Here is a 26199-nt window from a genome sequence, read left to right as displayed (position 1 = left end):
CCCTACACCGGTCTCTCAGCCACATATTAATACGCCTGATCATGCTATTCTTGCACTCGCTAGTACGTGGCACAGGGTAGTAATCTCAGTAATCCTGAGATTACTACCCTGGAGGTCCTGTTTTTCAGCTTCCTACCCAACTCCCTGAATTCTCTCTTCAGGACCTCCTCCCTTTTTCTACCTATGCCATTGGTACCAATGTGTACCAAGACTTATAGCTGTTCACCCTCTCCCTTCAGAATACTCTGCACCTGATCTGAGACATCCCGTACCCTGGCACCTGGGAGGCAAAACACCATGCAGGTATCTCTATCAGGCTGACAGAACCTCCTGTGTGTTCCCCTCACTATGGAGTCCTCTATGACTACTGCATTCCTCATCTTCTTCTCTCCCTTCTGCACCATGGAACCAGGCTCAGTGCCAGAGACCCGATCGCCGAGGTCATCCTCTGTCAGGTCACCCCCCTTCAACAGCATCCAAAGCGAGATAATGATTACAGAGGGGGATGGACACAGGGGTGCTCTCTACTATCTGAGCTCTTTCCCTCGCTTCCCTCACTATCTAACTCTTGCAGCCTCGAGGTGATTAACTCCCTGTAGCTATCACCCCTGTTCACTTTCCCTAATAAGCCATAGGTCATCGAGCTGCAGCTCCAGATCCCAGGGCAGATGTGTTCAATGTCATTCTATACTCAGACAGAATAGAAAAGTGGCAGAATGTCCAGCACCAGTGATAGAAGTGTTTCTCTCTCTCTCTCTCTACACAGCACTAACTGGCTTTTTATTTCAAATCAGACCTCGTACCTTTGTTTAGACAACAGTCCCAACTATGTTATTTACTGATCTCCAGACATCGGCCGGTTGAAGACATGTTTCATTTGTCAGGATATCACTTACTGCACTGGTTTGAAAGGTTCATTAGAGGCTCTTAATGTGAGATTAATGTAGTATCCAAGACATCTACAAGGAGCTCTCCCTCAGAAAGGTGGCACCTAACAGTAAAGACCCCCATCACCCAGGATATGCCCTCTTCTCACTGTTGCCATCAGGAAGGAGGTTCAAATGTCTGAAGACACACACTCAGCGATTCAGGACCAGCTACTTCCCTTCTGCCATCCTATTTCTAAATGGACATTCAGCCCATGAACACTACCTCACCTTTTAAAATTTTGTTTTTGCACAACTATTTTTAATTTAATTATTTACTATACACATATATACTTACTGTAATGTATATTTATTAAATTTTCTATATTATCATGCATTGCACTGTACTGCCGCCGCTAAGTTGACAAATTTCACGACATATGCCGGTGATATTAAACCCGATTGTGATGAACTCGGATATATACAATTGAGCCCCAAATGCGTGGATTTAGACAGCTGACGCTCAGCAGTACGTAGGATGCCCTCCCGCTCCCATTGCCCCCGCCGGCGATCGGGCAGAGTCTCGCATGGCGGCTCCTTTACCCACCACAGCCCAGAGCCCAGAAACCCGTCCATCCGCCACGGTCCCGGCGGTACGCATGCGCGACAGCGATGGCGCCAGCACCCCCCCCCCCCCACCCCCTCCCCCTCTCCCGGGGCCCGATCACGTACTCGGAGGCAGCGGGAAGGGAAAATAACCGGGACTGTCCCAGTGTGAGGTGCCGCGGCGGGTCTCTGGTTCTCGGCGATTGTCCCGGGGTGGGGGAGAGGGTTATGCGGGCCCCGCTGCTGATGAAAACCCGCTCGGAGCCCGGTCCTACCTGCTGCCAATCCTTGGGCGCCTATTGTCCACTGAGCGCATGCGCGCTTCTGGGAGTCCGGCTAGCTGCGCTTTGCACATGCGCACTAGAATGACAGTCGGCGCTTTCTGCAGCGCGGAGATTTCTGGGTAAGGCTGCTGCCATTGCAAATGTCCACCAGCATCGACTCCCGCTGCCACCCGCGAAAGACTTGAGCTGCTAACATGCGGGATTGTGGCTGCTGTGGGGATGTCGGGAAGTACTGTAGCTTCAGGTAATCAGGAGGATCTGGAAAAGGAACAGGAAACAGAGATCGGGGGAGAGTACGGATTGACGGAAGGAGTTTGGAAAGAGGTTCTGTAAACCGGAAAAAGACACATAATATCGTAGTGATTTCTACTGATGGAGGGGATTTTTCGAAATAAAGGGAGACTTTAAGGTCACACGAGTGAATCTGCAGATGCTGGAAATAAATAAAAACAAAAACACAAAATGCTGGCAGAACTCAGCAGGCCAGACGGCATCTATGGGAGGAGGTAGTGACGACGTTTCAGGCCGAAACCCTTCATCAGAACTCCATCAGGCATTACGTTTGAAGACTTTGCTTGACAAAAAATAGTATAAAATAGAGGTACAGGGTTCTGGTGGAGATTTCAATAGAGTAGGTTAAATGTCATTTATTGGGAGGTAAGGTTAAGGATGTAAAGAGATTAAAAAGTATATAAAAATGGGAAAAGGTGGATAGTTTATCTGTACAGTATTGATTTATTTTGTTGAGGCGAAGCTCCCTGGTAATATTCAATCTCTACTTAGATGTTTCAAATGTTTTGAAGATCTGGGCATGTTCCAGCAGTATGTCTGGGAAACTAAGGTGTAGGAAGTGGGGGGGGGGTGCATAAGTATGAAGTCTGTGGAGAAAGGTCAAGTTAAACTGATGTAATTGTGGAGGGGAAGATCGTGCAACTTACAGCGGATGTGAAGTGTTTAAAAAGGCAACTGCAGTTCAACAGGGTGTGTCTTATGCAGAGGCCTTGCAAAAAAGTTAAACAGAATGTTGATAAAGCATTACTGGTTTGAGACCAAACTGTGAAGTCAGTGGATGTATGTCAGCATCAGAGTTCATTTACTTGTAGATAAAATGAAGTTTTTGATGTTTATAACAGATGTGGTGAATCGAGTCATACTGAGAAAACTAAAATTATTGTGAAAGCTGCAGAAGAGTTTCTCGGTTTAACTGGTGTTACGTGGGAAGCTGTGAAAGAACCTCTGATGGGTGGGGTATCTGTATCTCAGTCTTCCTGTGAAGGTAAATAACGGGAATTAGAAGTTTGCAGTTCAAGTCTGATTTCCAGTGGACAAGATTTTAAGAAGTTTATTGCTGATTTGTCAAATCATCCTGATATTATATGTATTCACGAAACCTTTTTCTTTGCAAGATTATATTTTTATTAAGTGTGATAGGTTATTTGGTGAAGGGGGTGGTGTTGTCAGTTTTATAAGGAAAGGGGTTGTGAATGAAGCTTATGAGGCACTTGTTGTAGAAATATTTGTTTCACAATCCAGCTGGTGGCAGTAATGCACCTTTAAGATGGACTACTAAAAAAGGAAGAAGACTCCACTGCTGAGTTTGGCTGGTGTGAGAACAGATGAGGAGAGTCAGCTAATTTCAAATGAATTTTGTGAGGAGTGGTTAACTTCTGGAGCTGTGAGTGGAGAGGAGATGGCAGGAAGTGAGTGGGAGATGGAGAATGGTGGCAACAGGAGGAAAGAAGATGATGTTGGCAGGTAATCAAAGGACATAGAAGAAAGTGGGAATATAGAAAATGGAGCAGACTTAATGATGGTGAGGAACTGCATGATTTTGGAAAGCAGAGGAAACCGGGAAATTAAGGTATTGATGAAGATTGACTCTGCTCCTAGTAGTTCTCTTAATCTGATTCAATTAACTTCTGATCACTTGGGGGTAGAGTTGGTGCTCATCTGCATCTAGGTGGGAAGATGCTAGTGATCTGTAATGATGGTACATGAAGGGACAGAGCCTTGGCTTTGAAATCAGTTGGTGGTGGGAGTGTAGTTATGTCACTGTTTATGGAAAGACAGTGGAGTGATATTGGAAGTTGCTCTTGTCTAGATGTTTCGGTGGACCAGATAAGAGAATTTGAAAGTTGAAAACGTGATGGAAGCAAAAAGGTCGAAAAAGTTTCAGGATGGAGTACGTGAAGATAGTCTCTCAGTTATGGTTAAATTTGACGGTACTTCATTGCCAAATAGAGTGTCGGCTGGTTTTATGAATTACGGAGTCCAGGTGTGTGCGCTGCCTCCTCTGAGTCGTTTTAATTGTCAGAAAGTTGGACCTGTAGCTGCTGTGTGCCGTGGGAAGAGACGCTGCAGTAGGTGTGGTGGTGAACGTGACTATGGAGGCTGAAATGTTGTCGCTGTGGACGGGAACCTGGTGCTGCATATGGAGGCTGCGTAGTGGTTAAAGCTCAGTGGGTGAGCCTGCAGTCCGCTATGTCGTATGCTGAAGCACTGCAGAGGGTCATGGAAATTGATAAGGGTGAGAGGCTTGTACCCAGAACCCCAGTCCAACAAGAAACTGTTTGCCCGGCTCACCCATTTATTACTCATAAATCTTTGAAGGGAGATAAGATTTGTGGCCTTTATGGCTGACATAGTCAAACGCACCTCTCAAGCTAACAGGGAAATTATTTTGAAGGCTGCAGATAAATTTCTTGGCATTGCAGGACTGTTGTTAGAGATAGTAATTGAGGTGTTACAGGGTGGAGCTCTCAGTTAACAGTCTCCTGCCCAATGGTGCTTACTATTCTACAGTGGAATGCCAAGAGCCTGATTGCAAATAAAACAAAATGTAGTGAGGTAGTGTTCATGGGTTCAATGTCCATTCATTTGACCTCCTTCCTGATGGTATCAATGAGAACAGGACATTTCCTGGGTGTTGGGGTCCTTACTGATGCATGGCACTTTTCTGAGGCACTGCTCCCTGAAGATGTCCTGGATACTATGGACCCCAGTGCCCATGATGAAGCTGACTAATTTTACAACTCTCTGCAACTCACTTTGATTCTGTGCAGTAACCCCACACCACCCCATACCAGATGGTGATGTAGCTTTCTGATGCAGCACATCTGTAGAAATTTTTGAGTGTTTTAGGTGAATACCAACTCTCCCAGTAGGTGAATTGTGAGGTCTGATTTGGAAGATGGAGGGTGTGAGACGGAGCAGAGTCCTTCCTGTCTTATGTTCTGAGGTTTTTGTGAAATGCAGAATTCTGAGAGACTGAGTGAAGAGGCTAATCCAAACAGGAGGGCATTCCTTGACAATAATCTTGGGATTAATGAGGGCAGGCAGTGGATTGATTCAGTGCTTGATGTGGAGTTTGCATTATCTGGACTCAAACAAGTACTTTCTAGGATTAAACATGTGTCACCAGGAAGAGATGGGCTTTGTTATTGAATGCTCTCTGACGTACGGGAAAACAAGTTTCAGACGGTCGTGGATTTGTCCAGTCGAAGTTGGACTGCTGGAGGCAGTGTGCAAGTTAGGGGTGGTAACTCCAGACCTGAAACCGGGCAAAGAACAATCAGAGTCTGCTGGTCACAGGACAATCTCTTCGACATGTGTAAACTTGTGGAGAGGACGGTGGCTGAGAGATTGGTGTTTTATTTGGAAAGTCGAAGATTACTGTCACCTCATCAAAGCAGCTTTCGTAAAGGTAGGAGGACTCCGGAATCTGATGTTAGAAACTCACAGGTTAAGGAGGAGGTTGTGGTGGTATCTTCCTTGATATTGAGAAGGCTTATGATGGAGGGACTGTTGATAAATCTGTAAAGTCAGGACTGGTGGACAAATGTGTGATCAGGTTAAAGATTTGTTGTTTCAGAGGATCACACGGGTCAGCGTGGGCAAAGAGCATTGTAAGGTTTATTCTAAAGATAACGGTCCTTCACAATGGAGTGTTTGTTGTCCTGTCCTGTTTAATACGAAGATAAATGATAATTTTTTATAATGTTGATCCTAACATTTCGAAGTCCCCGTATGCTGACGATAGGGCCGTATGGAAAAGGGTCAGAAATATTAACTTCGTAATTAACATGTTCAGGCTGCTGTGCAGGAATTGGAGAAACGGGGTGAGCTGTGGGGGTTTAAGTTCACAGCAGCAAAAACACAGGTTATTTGTTTTGGTAACACATCATTGTTAACCTTGGACTGCATGGACAGACATTGAACAAGAGCCAGTGATCGGTACGTGGATAGATGTGAAACTTACATGGAAGCACCAGTTCAATAAAATACCTGGGAGAAAAAAAACACAGAAACATAGAAAACCTACAGCACAATACAGGCCCTTCGGCCCACAAAGCTGTGCCAAGCATCTCCTTACCATAGAAATTATCTAGGGTAACCCATACCCCTCTATTTTTCTAAGCTCCATGTAGCCATCCAGGAGTCTCTTAAACGACCCTATCGTTTCTGCCTCCACCACCAACGCCGGCAGTCCATTTCACGCACTCACCACTCTGTGTAAAAAACTTACCCCTGACATCTCCTCTGTACCTACTTTCAAGCACCTTTTGTGCCCTCTTTTCTCCATTTCAGCCCTGGAGAAAAGCCTCTGACTATACACATGATCAATGCCTCTCATTATCTTGTACACCTCTCATCCTCCTTCGCTCCAAGGAGAAAAGGCAGAGTTCACTCAACCTATTCTCATAAGGCATGCTCCCCAAATCAGGCAACATTCTTGTAAATCTCCTCTACACCCTTTCTGTGGTTTCCACATCCTTCCTAGTGAGGTGACCAGAACTGAGCACTGTACTCCAAGTGGGGTCTGATCAAGGTCCTATATTGCTGCAACATTACCCCTCTCCTAAACTCAAGCCCACGATTCATGAAGGTCAATGAACTGTATACCTTCTTAACCACAGAGTTAACCTGCGCAGCAGCTTTGAGTGTCCTATGGACTCGGACCCCAAGATCTCTCTGATTCTCCATACTGCCAAGAGTCTTACCATTAATACTATATTCTGCCATCATATTTGACCTACCAAAATGAACCACCTCACAATTATCTGGGTTGAACTCCATCTGCCACTTCTCAGCCCAGTGTTGGATCCTATCAATGTCCCACTGTAACCTCTGACAGCCCTCCACGCTATCCACAACACCCCCAACCTTTGTATCATCAGCAAATTCACTAACCCATCCCTCCACTTTTTCATCCAGGTCATTTATAAACATCATGATGAGTAGGGATCCCAGTACAGATCCCTGAGGCATACCACTGGTCACTGACCTCCATGCAGAATATGACCCGTCTACAACCACTTTTTGCCTTCTGTGGGCAAGCCAGTTTTTGATCTACAAAGCAATGTCCCCTTGGATCCCATGCCTCCTTACTTTCTCAATAAGCTTTGCATGGTGTACCTTGTCAAATGCCTTGCTGAAATCCATATACACTACTCCAGTTCAGTAGGGGGCGGTAATGCACCTTTTCAGTTGGTCTGCCAACAACCAATAAGAAGCAATAGAAGATGACGACTCCCGCTGCCCAGGGTTTTGGGGGGGGGGGGGTCGTTAGAATCTCAAACACGCGGTAGTGGCTTCTTCGGCCTGCTGTCAGACAGGTTCAGCAGTTGGGGCAGGAGAAGGGGGGGCGTATAGAGATGTCAGGAGGCAAAGCAGAATACAGAGGTAGTGGTGGTATTGGGTGAGTTGTACGGGGAAAGGCAAATGGCAGGTTTCTGTAATTAGAACTGAAAAAAATTGAGGATGGTCCAGTGATGACACAGTAGAGAGGGTTTAAATAAAGGAAAGAAGGAGAAAGAGTTGAAGGCATTATTGAGTTTTGAATGCGAACCTGTTTCTGATATCAGTCCGATTACTCGCTTTACACTTGCTGTGGCTAAGCACAGCTCCGATGTCAAATTCATGTCTGCTGATGACACCTCTGTCATGGGCCAAATCAAACGGGGTGATAAATCAGCATACAGGAGGGAGATTGAAGATCTGGCTGAGTGGTGCCACAACAATAATCTCTTATTCAATGTCAGCAAGACCAAGGAGCTGACTATTAACTTCAGGAGGAAGAAACCAGAGGTCCAGGAGCCAGTTCTCATTGGAGGATCAGAGGTGGAGAGGGTCACCAACTTTAAATTTCTCGCTGTTGTTATTTTGGACAACCTGTCCTGGGCCCAGCACATAGGTGCACATACAAAGGGAGCACGGTAGCATCTCTACTGTCTTGGGAGTTTGCCTAGAAGCAGCATGACATGTAAAACTTTAACAAATTTCTGTAGCTGTGTAGCAGAGAGCATATTGACTGGCTGCATCAGCACTAATCAAAAAGCAGTGGATATGGCCCAGTCGATCACAGGTAAAGCCCGCCTCACCATTCAGCAAATCTACACAAAGCACTGTCACAGGAAAGCAACATCCATCATCACAGACCCCCACCACCCAGGACATCAGTAAGGAAGTACAAGAACCTCAGGACTCACACCAGATTCAGGAACAGTTATTACCCTTTGATGAACCAAAAGGGAATAACTTCGCTGACATGTAGTAAGAGTGGGCTCCCTCACCTCCACCCCTCTGACCCTCGATACAGGAGCCCCTCAGGGCCATGTACTGAGTCCCCTCCTTTACTCCCTATAAACTCATGACTGTCACCCATAATCTGCTAAATAAATTTGTCGACGACACTACATTGATTGACCTTATCTCAAGCAATAACAAGGCAGCCTCCAGGGAAGAAATCATCTGACACAGTCCATGATTTTACAAGAAATTCCTTGACTTATTGATAAACTGAAATTTGTCACTTTCATGGCAGATGTGGTAAATGTACAGTGCAAGCTAAAAGTAGGATAGAAAAATTTTAAATTGTATTAAAAACTGCAGAAAAATATCTAGAAATAAAAGACTTAAATCTAAACGTTATTAATTATTTAAGGATGGGTAAATAACATTTAGACATCAAATAAGAGTTGCTAACATTTTTTCTAATCTTACAATGTAATGCTAGAAGTTTGTTAGCTCATGATCAATAATTAAAGAAATTTGTTGAAGTTTTACCAAATAAAACTGACGTTATGTGTGTATAGGAAACCTGGTGGAAATCTTGTCTGAGCTTTTAAGACACAAGGTTATGTTGATTTAAAATGCAATCAGAAAATTGGTAATGGTGGAGGCATTGCAAACTGGAGTTGTTTATGAGTCAATTTTACAAACCCCATTTCCAGAAAAGTTGGGATAATTTCCAAATGCAAATCTACTACAATTAGTATCCTCAGTTCCAAAACGATTAAAAAGTGTTATTAAAAGGAAAGGTGATGTAACACAATGGTAAACATGCCTCTGCCCCAACTTTTGTTGAGTGTGTTGCAGCCATCAAATTCTAAATTTGTGTATATTTATAAAATACAATTAAGTTGGTCAGTAAAACTATTGAAAAATCTTTTCTCTGTACTTTTGTCAGTTAAATAAAGGCTCACTTGAATTAACATATCACAGGTTGTTTTTATTGCATTTTGGAAAATATCCCAACTTTTCTGGAAATGGGGTTTGTAGTTGAAATATTACAGATAATATTTTTAGAACACTTGTGAAAGGTTAACACCTGCCTGATGTACTGAAAGTGTGGGTGGGTGAAAATGTTTAAAGGAAGGTTCTATGGTGTGAGGAATTTAATGCTCAGAATACTATGTGGGGTTGTGGAGTCACAAGTGTGAATGGGACGGTGGTGGAAGACTTTCTGGAAAAAGAAGTGTTTGTTGTGCTTGATTGGCGGTAGGAGTACAAAGATAAATCTATTTAAAAACACTGTTTCTGCTATAGACCTTACGCTGACATCTGAGGATACAGCAGGTGTGTGTGACCGGGAAGTGTATAATGATACACCCTTGGGGAGTGATCATTTCCCCATTGCCTGTACAACGGGAATAGATGTGTATCAGAGGAATTATCATATCCTGAGACGGAATCTTAAAAAGGCAAATTGGGAAATATTTGATGATTAATTTGAAAGTAAATTTCCTGATCATTTGGTTTTGGAGGATATCGAGTTGAATAATAATATATTGTGCTCTGTACTGAACTCCAGAGGTAAGGAAGCGAATTCTGGATCATTGGGAGATAATAAAAGGAAAACTGCTCCCTGGTGGACAGACAAATATAAAAGAGCAGTGAAGGAGCCGAAGGAAGCTTTTAGGAAAGTTAGTCAGAGTTCATCTTTCATACAATGTAAAAGAGCTCAAGCTATAGTTTGAAAAGTAGTGAGAAGGGAAAAGTAATGAATTGGAGAGCATACTGTGATAGTACTGGGGAAGAAATCCAGGTCGGGGAAGTTTGGGGTTTGATACTGAAAATGGGGGGAATTGCAAAATTTGATGCATCATCGCTTCTGTATTGTGGAGAGAAGGTTGCAGTTACTGACTCTGAAAAAGGCAGAATTATTAACGAAAGTCATGGTACAAGCAAGCATGCGGCATGCAAGAGCATTCCCAGGAGCATGGTTTCCATGAACAATTCTGTAAACTACTTATATGTGCAAAATTCCACAACGCACAGAGTTGACCACGCAACCAATGATAAGGGTGTCTCCCTATATCACAATTTAGTTTCCATGATGATGACCAATCAGCTGATTGATAAGTATTTAAAGGCCAAACATTCAGAGCACACAACACAAATTAACAGCACGCTAATGATGTCTTGTATGGTGACAAATTGTTTACATTGTTCACCCGTATCTTGGGTAATGATGAGTCTGACTACAGAGAGGAAATTAAGAACCTGGGGGCATGGTGCGAAGACAATAACCTATCCCTCAACGTCAGCAAGATGAAGGAATTGGTTGTTGACTTCAGAAGGAGTAGCGGACCACACGACCCCATCTACATCGGTGGTGCACAGGTGGAACAGGTCAAAAGCTTTAAGTTCCTCGGGGTGAATATCACAAATGACCTGACTTGATCTAACCAAGCAGAGTCCACTGCCAAGAAGACCCACCAGCGCCTTTACTTCCTGAGAAAGCTGAAGAAATTTGGCCTGTCCCCTAAAACCCTTACGAATTTACGAATACTTAGAAAGTATTTTCTAGGATGTATCACAACCTGGTATGGAAGTTGTCCTGTCCAAGACCAGAAGAAGCTGCAGAAGATCGAGAACATAGCCCAGCACATCACACAAGCCAATCTTCCATCCTTGGCAACACGAGTGAATCTGCAGATTATAAATAAAATAAAAACACAAAATGCTAGCAGAACTCAGCAGGCCAGACAGCATCTATGGGAGGAGGTAGTGACGCCGATTCGGGCCGAAACCCTCGGACTCATTTTACACCACATGCTAATCAAGGACACGACCCACCCAGCCAACACACTTTTTGTCCCTCTTCCCTCCGGGAGAAGGTTCAGGAGCTTGAAGGTTCATACGGCCAGATTTGGGAACAGCTTCTTTCCAACTGTGATAAGACTGCTGAACGGATCCTGACCCGGATCTGGGCCGTACCTTCCAAATATCCGGACCTGACTTGCACTACCTTACTTTCCCTTTTCTACTTTCTAATTATGATTTATAATTTAAATTTTTATTATATTTACTTCGATTTGTACTTCAGGGAGCGCAAAGCACAGAATCAAATATCACTGTGATGATTGTACGCTCTAGTATCAACTGTTTGGTGACAATAAAGTAACTCCTGATGAAGGGTTTCAGCCCGAAACGTCGTCACTACCTCCTCCCATAGATGCTGTCTGGCCTGCTGGGTTCTGCCAGCATTTTGTGTTTTGAACTGAGTAACTCAAATGGATTGCCAAGATTGGAGATCCTGACCCAACCATCACCCATCCGAGCTACACATTTTCAGAGTTATTTCTATTAACTATTTGTCAGTCTACACAGTCAGCCAACTTAAGAAGAAAATTCTCATTGTGAAACCATTTTGGAAAAGAATCCTCAGATTGCTGAGAAAAACAGAATATTCCAGTTCCTGCTTGAAAGTTGGATTTAAATTGTCTGAGCTTAAAAGGGCCATTAGTGGTGTTGATCATTCATCACCTGGGAAAGATAATATTTGTTTATGGGATTTGAAACACGTTGGGTTTGAAATTTTTTTAATACAATACGGGTTGAAAGGCAACTTCTTTCTTACTGGAAATTGTGGCTTTTTATCTCTGTATTGAATAGAGGTGAGGATCAATCAGATCTCTCCAGTTACAGACCTCGTTTACTAACTTCACACGTACGTAAGGTGACACAGCAAATGATTATCACATTTGTGGAGAGTCATGGAAAATTACCGGCGTACCAATGTGGATTTGGTAAAAGGAGAATGACCATGGACTCAGTGCTTAGTTTGGAATCTGATATTCGTAAGGCCCAGGTTAATGAAGGATCAAAGGAGGTAGTTTTCTTTGATGTAGAGAAAGCTTATGATATGCTATGGACACAAGGGTTGCTACTTAAACTGGAAAAGATGGGAATTCAGGTGGCCCCCGTTTCTCGAACGTTCGCTTTACGACAACTTGCTGTTACGAAAGACCTACAGTAGTATCTGTTTTCGCTAACCAAAAGGATTTTCGCTTTTACGAAAAAAAGAAGCCTGCTTTCTACGTGTGTTTACCGTGAGAAAGACTACCAGTGACCGTGAAGCCTTGTGTGGGCAGTTGTGTGTGCATGTGTGTACGTGCGTAGGCGTGTACGTGCCGATTTTTTTCTGCAAATCCATTTTGGCTCACTGTCTTCCTGATTTTGATAAGTGAAACTACACTGTACATACAATATTTCTACTCAATATAGGCTGTATATTTATCATATGATTCCTGCTTTTACTACATGTTAGTGTTACTTTAGGTCTTATGTGTTATTTGGTTTGATTTGGTAGGTTATTTTTTGGGTCTGGGAATGCTCAAAAATTTTTCCCGTATAAATTAGTTGTAATTGCTTCTTTGCTTTACGACGTTCGGCTTACAAATGGTTTCATAGGAACACTCTACCTTCGGATAGTGGTGGGGGGGAGCCTGTAGATGGTTAAAATGTTTGGTTGGATTCCTGATATTTTTTCCAGACAGTTTAATGTTACTTCTTGTACACAAGTGTAAGGAGAACAAAACAGTTGTTACTCTGGATCCGATGCAGCACAAAAAGACACGCAAAAACATAACAATGATTAAAAAAACGCCATAAATATAAATAGATAAGATAGCTTGATAAATAAAGTGACACAGATGGGGCTCGTTAGCCGTGGTCAGCAGCTTATCTAGGAGGAGGAAAACTCTGCTGTACAGACGGGCCAAACCAGGTGAGGGTAGCCGATGGGTCTGAGACCCTCGGTGAGGTAGGGGATCTGCCTGACCCAGCGTGTGAAGTCTGGCCCTGGCTGATGGAGCAGAGGAGACCAATTAATGGCCCAACGGTTGAGAAGACAGGCCAGCAGGCATTTTTGGAGCGCTAAAAGGCACTTAGACGTCCTGGCCATCCACCGCAAGAGGTGGTGATCTCTTTAAACTCCCCCGGCAGAAGGCAAAGACAAGCCGCTGCTGTAACCTGCCGAGTACATGATTTCCCAATAAGTCAGAGCAGCGTGGATGAAAATCGTCTGCCAACTGGAAATTCCAGATGCTGTAGCGGCGTGCTACATGCAGCGCTAAAATTACGACACAGAGTCAGTAACTGCAGTCGAAGGAAAAAACTTTATTCGAAATCCTGTCTCACTTTTAAGCCTCACTCAACCTGCCCCCCGTGGCGCAGAGGCTCCAAAGCTCTGTGCTCACAAACCCCCGTAGGCTATCTAATTGTGAGCCGGTTCGGATGTGCCAGGAAATGGGTCGCCACATAACCCCCCCCCAAGAACCGGCGATACACCCCCCAATGTCCAGAGTCTGGGCCGGAACCTGCTTGGGAGGTCGGCCTCTGCGCCGAGGTGCCGGAAACTCGGCCGGTTGCGCCAGGTCCACATGGGCCGGTTTGAGGCGGTCCACCGTGAAAACCTCCTCTTACCCCCCAACATCCAGCACGAACGTGGACCCATTGTTCCGGAACACCATAAACGGCCCCTCGTATGGCCGCTGCAGCGGTGGCCGATGCCCGCCCCTTCGTACAAACACAAACTTACAGTTCTGCAGGTCTTTGGGTACGCAGGTCGGGTTCCGCCCGTGCTGTGAAGTGGGTATGGGGGCCAGGTTACCGAGCTTCTCGCGTAGTCTGCCCAGGACTGCTGCGGGTTCTTCCTCTTGCCCCCTTGGGGCTGGTAGGAACTCCCCGGGGACGACCAGGGGCGCGCCGTATACCAACTCGGCCGACGAGGCGTGCAGGTCGTCCTTGGATGCCGAGTAGGACCCAGGGAAGCTCGTCCGCCCAGTTGGCTCATTGCAGGCGGGCCATGAGGGCCGACCAGGTGACGGAGGAAACGCTCCACTAGCCCGTTCGACTGTGGGTGGTAGGCAGTTGTGTGGTGCAGCTGAGTCCTCAAAAGGCTGGCCATAGCTGACCACAGGCTGGAGGTGAACTGGGTGCCTCTGTCGGAAGTAATGTGGGCTGGTACACCAAAACGAGATATCCAGGTGGCGATCAGGGCTCGGGCGCAAGATTCGGAGGTGGTGTCGGTGAGCGGGACCGCCTCTGGCCATCTTGTGAACCGGTCCACGATAGTCAGGAGGTGCCGCGCTCCGCGCGACACTGGCAGGGGGCCCACGATATCCACATGAATGTGGTCGAAACGCCGGTGGGCGGGATGGAACTGCTGCAGTGGGGCTTTGGTGTGCTGCTGCACCTTGGCCGTCTGGCAGTGCATGCATGTTTTGGCCCATTCACTGACCTGTTTGCGGAGTCCGTGCCAAACGAACCTGCTGGAAACCATCCGGACAGTTGTCCGGATGGAGGGATGCGCCAAGTTATGAATGGAGTCGAAAACGCGGTGCCGCCATGCTGTCGGGACGACGGGACGGGGCTGGCCAGTGGCGACGTCACAGAGTAGGGTCCTCTCACCTGGGCCTACGGGGAGGTCCTGGAGCTGCAAACCGGAGACTGCAGTTCTGTAACTCGGAATCTCCTCATCCGCCTGCTGTGCCTCTGCCAGTGCCTCAAAGTCTACCCCTTGGGAAAGGGCATGAACGGTAGGGCGAGAGAGCGCATCCGCCATGACATTGTCCTTACCCGAGACGTGCTGGACGTCCGTCGTGTATTCAGAGATGTAGGACAGGTGGCGTTGCTGGCGGGATGACCAGGGGTCGGACGCTTTCGTAAGCGCAAAGGTAAGCGGATTGTGGTCCGTGAACGCGGTGAAGGGCCGACCTCCTAGGAAGTACCCGAAATGCCGGATTGCCAGGTAGAGCGCCAACAGTTCCCAGTCGAAAGCACTGTACTTGAGCTCGGGTGGCCGCAGGTGTTTGCTGAAAAACGCCAGGGGTTGCCAGCGACCTGCAATGAGTTGCTCCAGCACCCCATCAACTGCCGTGTTAGATGCATCCACTGTGAGGGCGGTAGGGGCATCCATTCTGGGATGTACTAGCATTGCGGCGTTCGCCAAAGCTTCCTTCATTTGGACGAAAGCGGCGGCGGACTCCTCGTCCCAGGTAATGTCCTTGCTCGGACCCAACGTCAGGGCGAACAGGGGGTGCATATTCCGGACAGCTGAAGGGAGGAAGCGGTGGTAGAAATTGACCATACCTACGAATTCCTAAAGGCCTCTGATCGTGGTGGGTCGGGGGAAGTGGCGGACCGCATCTACCTTAGCGGGCAGAGGGGTTGCCCCGTCTTTAGTAATCCTGTGGCCCAGGAAGTCAATGGTATCGAGTCCGAACTGGCATTTGGCGGGGTTGATTGTAAGACCGTACTCACTTAGTCGGGCACAGAGTTGACGGAGGTGGGACAGATGCTCCTGACGACTGCTGCTGGCTATGAGGATGTCGTCCAAATAGATGAACGCGAAGTCCAGGTCCCGTCCCACTGCGTCCATTAACCGCTGGAACGTCTGTGCGGCATTCTTCAGACTGAACAGCATGCGGAGGAACTCGAAAAGGCCAAACGGGGTGATGAGAGCCGTTTTGGGGACGTCGTCAGGATGCATCGGGATTTGATGGTACCCTCGGACAAGGTCTACCTTGGAGAAGATCTGTGCGCCGCGCAGGTTTGCTGCAAAGTCCTGAATGTGCGGCACAGGGTAGCGGTCCGGTGTGGTAGCCTCGTTCAGCCTGCGGTAGTCGCCGCACGGTCTCCAGCCTCCCGTCGCTTTGGGCACCATGTGCAGGGGGGAGACCCATGGGCTGTCGGACCGCCGAATGATCCCCAATTCCTCCATCCTCTGGAACTCCTCCTTCACCAGTCGGAGCTTGTCCGGAGGAAGCCGCCGAGCACGGGCGTGGAGGGGTGGTCCCTGGGTCGGGATGTGGTGCTGTACGCCATGTCGGGGCATGGGCGCTGTGAACTGCGGTGCCAGAACCGATGGGAAATCCGCCAGGACCCTGGTGAAGTCGTTGTCGGACAGCGTGATGGAGCCGAGGTGAGGGGCTGGCAACTGGGCTGCACCCAGGGAGAACGTCTGAAAGGTCTCGGCGTGTACCAGTCTCTTCCTGGGCAGGTCGACCAGTAGGCTGTGAGCCCGCAAAAAATCCGCACCCAGAAGCGGTTGGGCTACGGCGGCCAGTGTGAAGTCCCACGTGAACTGGCTGGAGCCGAACTGTAGCTGCACCTGACGGGTGCCATAGGTCCTTACTGTGCTGCCGTTCACGGCCCTCAGGGGGGGCCCCAGTGCCCTGCTGCGGGTGTCGTAACTCGTCAGAGGTAAAACGCTGATCTCGGCACCAGTGTCGACCAAAAACCTGCGTCCCGACCTTCTGTCCCACACATACAGGAGGCTATCCCGATGGCCAGCCACAGTAGCCATCAGCGGCGGCTGGCCCTGGTGTTTCCTGGGAACTTGCAGGGCGGGCGACAACGGCGGGCTTCTGCGCCCCACCGCTGATGGTAGAAGCACCAGAGTTCATTGGGCCGGGGGTTGGTGGGCTCTGCGGCCGGGCCTGGACTGGTTTGCTGCCGGGAGCGTGGCTGGGAGATCTGTGCGATGGACGCCCTGCTCACCTTTTTGGCGTTCCACAGCAAGTCCGCCCGGGCTGCCACCTTCCGGGGGTCACTGAAATCCGCGTCGGACAGCAGCAGGCGTATGTCCTCGGGCAGCTGCTCCAGGAATGCCTGCTCAAACATGAGGCAGGGTGTGTGACCGTCGGCCAGAGACAACATCTCATTCATTAAAGCCGATGGAGGTCTGTCGCCCAGGCCATCCAGGTGCAGTAAACGGGCAGCCCGCTCGCGCCGTGAGAGTCCGAAAGTCCGTATGAGCAGGGCTTTGAATTCCGTGTACTTGCCGTCTGCCGGGGGCGACTGTATGAACTCCGTGACCTGGGCCGCTGTGTCCTGGTCGAGGGAGCTCACCACGTAGTAGTAGCGGGTGTCTTCTGAGGTGATCTGGCGAACGTGGAATTGGGCTTCGGCTTGCTGGAACCATAGGTTCGGTCGCTGTGTCCAGAAACCCGGCAGTTTCAACGAAACCGCATGAACAGAGGCGGCGTCGGTCATTTCTGGTCCAAAAATCGTTTGGACTGTCGGGGTCACCAATTGTAGCGGTGTGCTACATGCAGCGCTAAAATTACGACACGGAGTCGGTAACTGCAGTCGAAGGAAAAAACTTTATTCGAAATCCTCAGCCTCACTTTTAAGCCTCCCTCAACCTGCCCCCCGTGGCGCAGAGGCTCCAAAGCTCTGTGCTCGCAAACCCCCGTAGGCTATCTAATTGTGAGCCGGTTCGGATGTGCCAGGAAATGGGTCGCCACAATGCGACCTAAAGCGAGCGAGCAAGATACCCTTCATAATCTTAAATACCTCTATCAAATCTCCTCACAATCTTCGACGTTCTAAAGAATACTGTCCTAACTTCGCCAATCTTTTCCTATAACTCGGGTTCCCAAACCCGGCAACTTCCTTGTAAATTTTCTCTGTAGTCTTTCAACCTATTTACATTTTTACTGTAGGCAGGTGACCAAATCTGCACACAATACTCCAAGTTAGGCCTCACCGATGTCTTATACAATTTCAACATAACATCCCATCTCCTGTACTTAATACTTTGATTTATGAAGGCCATTGTGCCAAAAGCTTTCTTTACGACCCTATCTACCCGTGATGCCACTTTCAACAAATTATGGACCTGCACTTACAGGCCCCTTTGTTCTACCACACTCCTCAGTGCCCTACCACTCACTATGTATGCCCTACCCTGGTTGGTCCTCTCAAAGTGCAACACCTCACACTTGACTGCAGTAAATTCCATCGGACATTTTTCAGCCATTTTTCCAGCTGATTGAGACTCCTTTGCAAGCCACGATCACCTTCCTCACTGTCCACTACAACCCCAATCTTAGTATCGTCCGCAAATTTGCTGATCCAGTTAACTACATTATCATCTAAATCATTGCCATAGATGACAAACAACAATGGACCCAGCACTGGTCCCTGCAACGTGTAGATAACATCCACTTTCCTGGTAACTTCCTCAAAAAACTGTAGGATTGGTAAGACATGACCCACCATGCCTGCAGCCACACTGACTAAATCAGTCCATGTCTATCCAAGTATTTATATATCCGGCCCCCTGGGATACCTTCCAATAACTTTCCCACACCTGACGTCAGCCTCACCAACCTATAATTTCCTGGTTTCTGTTTAGAGCCTTTTTAAACAGCAGAACAACACTGGTTATCCTCCAATCCTCTGGTACCTCTCCTGTTGCTAAGGATGATTTAAATATCTCTACTAGGGCCCTGACAATTTCTGCACTTGCCTCTGGTAGGGTCTGAGGGAACGCCTCGTCAGGCCCTGGTTTATCCAACTTGATTTGCCTCAGGATAGCAAACAACTGCTCCTCTGTAATCTGTACAGGGTCCAAGAAGATGATGCCGCTTTGCCTCACTTCCGGAGACTCTGTGTCCATATCCTTAGTAAAAAATAGATGCAAATACTTAAGATCTTCCTCATCTCTTCTGGCTCCTGAATGTACAGCAGTGGGCTCAGCACACAGCCCTGGGGAGGGGTGGGGGAATGCGTGTTGAGGGTGATGAGGAGAAGCGGTTGTGCATCCTGACTATCTGAGGTCTGTTGGTCAGGAAGTCCAACACCCAGTTGCACAATGGCGCACTTAGACCGAGGAGTTTGTTCAGCAAGGTCTGTGGGACAATAGTGTTGAATGCCGAACTGACGACGTGTGTCCTTGTTTTCTAGGTGTGTCTGGGCAGGTGTATGGCAAACGTAGTGGCACTTGTTGTAGAACAGCTCCGTCGGTAAGCATATTGTTGAGTGTCCAGTGTGGCAGGAATAGAGTGTTTGATTGGTGTTATTATCAGCAGTTCAAAGCACTTCATGATGATTGATGTCTGTATCACTGGGCAGCAATCGTTCAGCTCTGAACGTGTCGAGTTCTTTGGCTGATTTGAAGCATGTGGAGACAGCAGTCTGGAGGAGTGATGTCAGTGAGCTGGTGCGCACTCTCCCTGGGACGTTGTCAGGGTCGACTCTCTGCAGAGTGTTTCTCACGCCTGCTGACAGACCTGGGAGAGGGATGGCCTTCGATGCACGCTCAAAGCATACATTAAAGTTTTGAGCCTCAGGGACGGAGGCATCAATGCTTTTTCCTGGCGTAGTCCATAACGTCAATTGATGCCCGTCATGTACACTGGGGATTGTTACCTTACATCTGTTCCTAAATTCTTTATGCATAGGCTGTCTAAGACGAGGTATCTCCTGGCCGCTCGGAGAGCTGTTGTGTCACCAGATTTGAAGGCAGCGTCCCGGGCTTTCAGTAGGGAGGGCAGATCAGAGTTCAGACGGGGCTTCTGGCTGGCCTGTGAGATGACAGCTCTTGAAGTACTAAAGTCACCCACGTACTTACTGAGGTAGCCGATGACAGGTGAGGCACAGGCTGTGTCTGCTCTATTTTTGGACATCTCCTTGACCATCTGCCAGCTGGTCTGTTCAAAGCAGCCCTGAAGCATAGAGATTGCCTCATTAGACCAAACGCTGGTGGTCCTTTTTCAGCAGCAGTCAGTACACTGGAAGATGCAAGTTCGGAAGGGAACAATGTTTTCAAAGGAGTATGAGATAGAGAATGGGACTCTACAGCCCACTCCTTTCTAATATTATTATAATTATATTTATTTAAAGTTGACACTGACATTTCAAATCTTTATATGATGATACAGTGGAACAAATATTGTTTGAATCCAGATCCGATGAGGTGCAAAGGAAACGTCTAATTACTAAATTGAGATCTTTGGGACAGACACAGTTTAACATGGAAAATTCGTCTACCATCGTAATGTATGAAGTGCTCATTTGACTTTATAAAAAGAATTAGACATTTTTGACACAAAGGTTGGGGGTGTTGTGGATAGTGTGGAGGGCTGTCAGAGGTTACAGCGGGACATTGATAGGATGCAAAATTGGGCTGAAAAGTGGCAGATGGAGTTCAACCCAGAGAAGTGTGAGGTGGTTCATTTTGGTAGGTCAAATATAATGGCAGAATATAGTATTAATGGTAAGACTCTTGGCAGTGTGGAGGATCAGAGGGATCTTGGGGTCAGAGTCCATAGTTCACACAAAGCTGCTGCGCAGGTTGACTCTGGTTAAGAAGGCATACGGTGCATTGGCCTTCATCAATCGTGGGATTGAGTTTAGGAGCCAAGAGGTAATGTTGCAGCTATATAGGACCCTGATCAGACCCCACTTGGAGTACTGTGCTCGGTTCTGGTCGACTGACTATAAGAAGAATGTGGAAACCATAGAGAGGGTGCAGAGGAGATTTACAAGGATGTTGCCTGGATTGGGGAGCATGCCTTATGAGAATAGGTTGAGTGAACTCGGCCTTTTCTCCTTGGAGCAACGGAGGATGACAGGTGACCTAATAGAGGTGTACAAGATAATGAGAGGCATTGATTGTGTGGATAGTAGGAGGCTTTTTCCCAGGGCTGAAATGGCTAGCACGAGAAGGCACAGTTTTCCCTGTGTCCCCCACTAAACTATCCTCCAATCATCTTAAAATTATTCCAGCTCTTATTAGCCATTTCCTCCCCAGAGAAAAGGCACTGGCTGTACACACCCCATCAATGCCTCTGCCTCTTAACTTACAGACCTTTATCACGTCACTTCTCATCCTCCTTCCCTTACGAGAGAAAAGCCTGAGCTTACTCATCCTGTCCTCATAAGACATGCTCTCTAATCCGGGCAGCATCCTGTTAAATCTCCTCCGCACCCACTCTGAAGCCTCCACATCCTTCTTGTAATGAGACAACCAGAACTGAGCTCAATATTCCAAGTGTGGTCTAACCAGGGTTTTAGAGAATCCAGCATTAAATACAGAAAACTAAAGGTGATTGATTTATTCATGGCGATTAAACAAACAAACAGATAAGGGGCAAGAAATATCTAAGCCACAGCAAAACTTAAAACCAGGCTATTTAGGGATGGTATAATGAAATATTTCTCTGCTAACAGATTAGTGAGCTTCTAGAAGTCTCCATTCTAAAGTTGGTGAGGTCTGCATTCAATTAAAAACTCTCAGTAATGATTAAAAATCTTGGAAAATTAGTGTTGTTTGTCACTTGTACATCAAAGAAACTGAAACGTACAGTGAAATGCACTCCCCACACCGAATCAAATCAGCGAGTTCTGTGCCGCAGATCAGCCGGCAAGTATCGGCAGGTCTCTGGTGCCAACTCGGTACGCCCACAACTCACCAACCCCGACCCTGAGTGTACATCCCCGGACGGTGGGAGGAAACCCACACAACCACGGACAGAAAGCACAAACTCCCCACAGGCAGCGGCAGCCATCACACCCTGATCGTTGACTGCTGGCAGGAGCTGTGGGGTAATGCGTCAAACACCTCGTCACCCCCCCGAACGGTGGCGGTGGCCAACAGGAGAGCTGGCCCCTGGTCCTGCTGGGCCCCACCCGCTTGAAGGACAGATGTGGGAGGCCAAGGATGAGAGACAAGTGGCCGTTGAACGAGAGGAAGGAGGTCCAGACTCCCATCAAACGAGACAGCGTAAATGAGATGGAGGTGGTTTTGTTACCGAGGATAACAGGTGGAGTTGAAAAGCAGATCAGTAACGATCCAACAGAACTGTTCAGCAACACGGTGACCACCCGGATCATTCTGCACTAAAATGACTTTCTTTTTGTTCTGTTCCTGTAAAATCATGTATAATGTTTAATTTGTGCTTTTCCAGTGATGCCATGTGCCTGTAATGCAGCTGCCAGTAAGTTTGTCACTGAATCTGTACACGTACCGGTGGGCACGACTATAAACTCCACTCTGAACTCAAGCACTCGGGTATTACTTGAAATGATGAGCAAGAGGGCATCCATCACCTCAGGTACAGTCACACCTCTCAACACTGGCCAGTCCATTATGGAGGAATATGTCTCCAATGTAGTGAACAGCCATGTAGCAAGACGGACAAAATAAGGAGCGGGTGGAATTACACTCTGGATTGAGGAGCGGACAGGGAGACAGATTCTGGGAAAGTATAATAGTAACAGGGTTGCTGCGGTGGGAGATTTTCATTTCCCAAATATCGATTGGCATCTCCCTAGCCTGAGGGGTTTAGCTGGGGTGGAGTTTGTTAGGTGTGTTCAGGAAGGTCCCCTGACACAATATGTAGATAAGCCTACAAGAGGAGAGGCTGCACTTGATCTGGTATTGGGAAATGAACCTGATCAGGTGTCAGGTCTCTCAGTGGGAAAGCATTTTGGAGATAGTGATCACAATTCTATCTCATTTACCATAGCATTGGAGAGGGATAGGAGCAGACAAGTTGGGAAAATGTTTAATTGGAGTAAGGGGAAATATGAGGCTATCAGGCAGGAAATTGGAAGCATAAATTGGAAACAGATGTTCTCAGGGAAACGTACAGAAGAAATGTGGCAAATGTTCAGGGGATATTTGTGTGCGGTTCTGCATAGGTACGTTCCAATGAGACAGGGAAAGGATGGTAGGGTACAGGAACCGTGGTGTACAAAGGCTGTTGTAAATCAAGTCAAGAAGAAGAGAAGAGCTTATGAAAGGTTCAAAAATCTAGGTAATGATAGAGATCTGGAAGATTATAAGGCTAGCATGAAGGAGCTTAAGAAAGAAATTAGGAGAGCCAGAAGGGGCCATGAGAGGGCCTTGGCAGACAGGGTTAAGGAAAACCCCAAGGCATTTTACGTATGTTAAGAGCAAAAGGATAAGACGTGAGAGAATAGGACCAACCAAGTGTGACAGTGGAAAAGTGTGTATGGAACCAGAGGAGATAGCAGAGGTACTTAATGAATACTTTGCTTCAGTATTCACTACGGAAAAGGATCTTGGTGATTGTAGGGATGACTTGCAGTGGACTGAAAATCTTGTGCATGTAGATATTAAGGAAGGCGATGTGCTGGAGCTTTTGGAAAGCATCGAGTTGGATAAGCCGCCGGGACCGGATGAGATGTACTCCAGGCTACTGTGGGAGGTGAGGGTGGGGATTGCTGAGCCTCTGGCGATGATCTTTGCATCATCAATGGGGACGGGAGAAGTTCCGGAGGATTGGAGGGTTGTGGATGTCGTTCCCTTATTCAAGAAAGGGAGTAGAGATAGCCCAGGAAATTATAGACCAGTGAGTCTTACTTCAGTGGTTGGTAAGCTGATAGAGAAGAACCTGAGAGGCAGGATTTATGAACATTTGGAACACAAATGGCTTTGTGAAAGGCAGGTCTTACCTTACAAACCTGAATGAATTTTTTGAGGATGTGACTAAACACATTGATGAAGGTAGAGCAGTAGACGTAGTGTATATGGATTTCAGCAAGGCATTTAATAAGGTACCCCATGCAAGGCTTATTGAGAAAGTAAGGAGGCATGGGATCCAAGGGGACATTGCTGTGTAGATCCAGAACTGGCTTGCCCACAGAAGGCACAGAGTGGTTGTAGTTGGGTCATATCCTGCCTGGAGGTCGGTGACCAGCGGTATGCCTCACAGATCTGTTCTAGGACCCTTACTCTTCATGATTTTTATAAATGAACTGAATGAGGAAGTGGAGGGATGGGTTTGTAAGTTTGCTGATGACACAAAGGTTGGGGGTGTTGTGGATAGTGTGGAGGGCTGTCAGAGGTTACAGAGGGACACTGATAGGATGCAAAACTGGGCTGAGAAGTGGCAGATGGAGTTCAACCCAGATAAGTGTGTGGTGGTTCATTTTGGTAGGTTCAATATGATGGCAGAATATAGTATTAATGGTAAGACTCTTGGCAGTGTGGAGGATCAGAGGGAACCTGGTGTCCAAGTCCATAGGACACTCAAAGCTGCTGCGCAGGTTGACTCTGTGGTTAGGAAGGCATACGGTGCATTGGCCTTCATCAATTGTGGGATTGAGTTTAAGAGCCGAGAGGTAATGTTGCAGGCCCATAGGACCCTGGTCACCTCACTACAGGAAGGATGTGGAAACCATAGAAAGAGTGCAGAGGAGATTTACAAGGATGTTGCCTGGATTGGGGAGCATGCCTTATGAGAATAGGTTGAGTGAACTCGGCCTTTTCTCCTTGGAGCGACGGAGGATGAGATGTGACCTGATAGAGGTGTACAAGATGATGAGAGGCATTGATTGTGTGGATAGTCAGAGGCTTTTTCCCAGGGCTGAAATGGCTAGCCTGAGAGGGCACAGTTTTAAGATGCTTAGCAGTAGGTACAGGGGAGAAGTCAGGGGTAAGTTTTTTTACGCAGAGAGCGGTGAGTCTTTAGAATGGGCTGCCGGCGACGGTGGTGGAGGCGGATACGATAGGGTCTTTTAAGAAACTCCTGGACAGATATATGGAGCTTAGAAAAATAGAGGGCTATGGATAACCCTAGGTAATTTCTAAGGTAAGGACATGTTCAGCACAGCTTTGTGGGCCGAAGGGCCTGAATTGTGCTGGACATTTTCTATGTTTCTATGATTCACTAGTTTTCAATTAGCTGCTGTAGTTTGCTACATTCCGGTTGACACTCCACAATATTTTCCTCCAATGTGCTTTGCGATGGAGATCGATTGCACCACTGACAATCTTCACCATTCTGGAGTTGGCTCCAACCAGTCAACGTTTTCCCAAGGAGAACACAGCAGCCATTTAACACAGCAAGCCCCCACAAGCTATATACTCAACGTCAGCAGGCACTGCATACTTCAAGTCAGTCTCCACACGTAAAGTGACAGCTTCCTGACAATCAGCTTCCGAATGTTGTCAGTCTTCCATTCGCTGCCACATCCTCCTCACCCTGTGCTCCTACTCCCACCATTGTGTGTTGTCCTAAGCCCAGTGCTGTGCTGGTTTGTGACCCTGTTCCATTGAACGTCTGCCTAATGGTTCCCCACTCTGATTTCAGACCAGAGGACAGTGGTGTATTGTAACAGTCTCCATTTCCCAGACATCTGGCTCACCCCATCATTCTCGGCAACTTCCACCATCATTAATGGGATATTATCACCAAACACATCTTCACCTGCCCCCGCACCCCCCCTACATTCACAGGGACCATTAACTCTGAGAGTCCCTTGTCCATTCATCCATCCTCACTAATCTCCCTCCTGACACAAATGCCTCCAACAGAAACACTACACTTTCCCGTTTACGTCCTCACTCACCTCGACTCAAGGCCCCACACAGTCCTTCCAGGTGAGGCAAGACTTCACCTGCAAACCTGCCAGGGTCATCTACTGTACCCAACAGATAATACAATGCAGCCTCCTCTACGTTGGTGAGACCCGGTGTATTGGAATTTCCTCGTAGCTAACCATTTCCGTTCCTGTCCCTTTTCCCGTTTCGACACATCGCACTGCCTCTGCCATGATGCAGCCACTCTCAGGGTGGAGGAGCAACGCCTCGTATTCCCTCTAGGTAGCCTCCAACCCGATGACGTGAACTTCCATTTCTCCTTCAGGTAATTGTTTTCCCTTCCCCCTTCTATTCCCCACTCTGACCTCTTACCGTCTTCTCCAGCCCTTTCCCTTTCCCACCTACCTGGCTTCACCCACCACCTCTGGCTAGTCCTCCATCCCCTCACCCTACCTCTTTATTCTGGCCCCTTCCCCCCTTCCATTCCAGTCCTGAAGTAAGGTCCGGGTCTGAAACTTCGACCGTTTATTCATTTCCATAGAAGCTGCCTGACCTGCTGAGTTCCTCCAGCATTTTGTGTGTGTCACTCTGGACTGACAGCACCTGCAGAATCTCTATGGTTGTAACAACTCGGGAGTGCGAGGCACAGCCCTTTGGAAGCACTGAAAATCACCCATCAAGTTGAAAAGAGCAGGGAATAAGGAGATTAACAACCAATGTCACTCTTCCTCGGCTCAGAGGTTTGAGGGTTGAGGAATACCTGTGACAGAACTCCAGTGAGCTCATTGGCTGC

General features: G+C 47.4%; 1 protein-coding gene across 1 annotated transcript in view; it reads right to left on the bottom strand.

The window, feature by feature from the left end:
• The window catches only part of LOC132381587 (zinc finger protein 721-like), a 56099-nt gene extending 51472 nt beyond the window's left edge, over positions 1 to 4627 (bottom strand). The window contains exon 1 of the mRNA XM_059951081.1: positions 1748 to 4627. The gene's annotated coding sequence lies outside the window, so the exon portion shown is untranslated. The remainder of the gene's footprint in view (positions 1 to 1747) is intronic.
• Between the last annotated feature and the right edge of the window lie 21572 nt (positions 4628 to 26199).

The sequence above is a fragment of the Hypanus sabinus genome, chromosome 26, assembly GCF_030144855.1.
Source record: "Hypanus sabinus isolate sHypSab1 chromosome 26, sHypSab1.hap1, whole genome shotgun sequence".
Taxonomy (NCBI): domain Eukaryota; kingdom Metazoa; phylum Chordata; class Chondrichthyes; order Myliobatiformes; family Dasyatidae; genus Hypanus; species Hypanus sabinus.
Note: the sequence above shows the minus strand (reverse complement) of the source record. Positions and strands in the feature narration are given on the sequence as shown.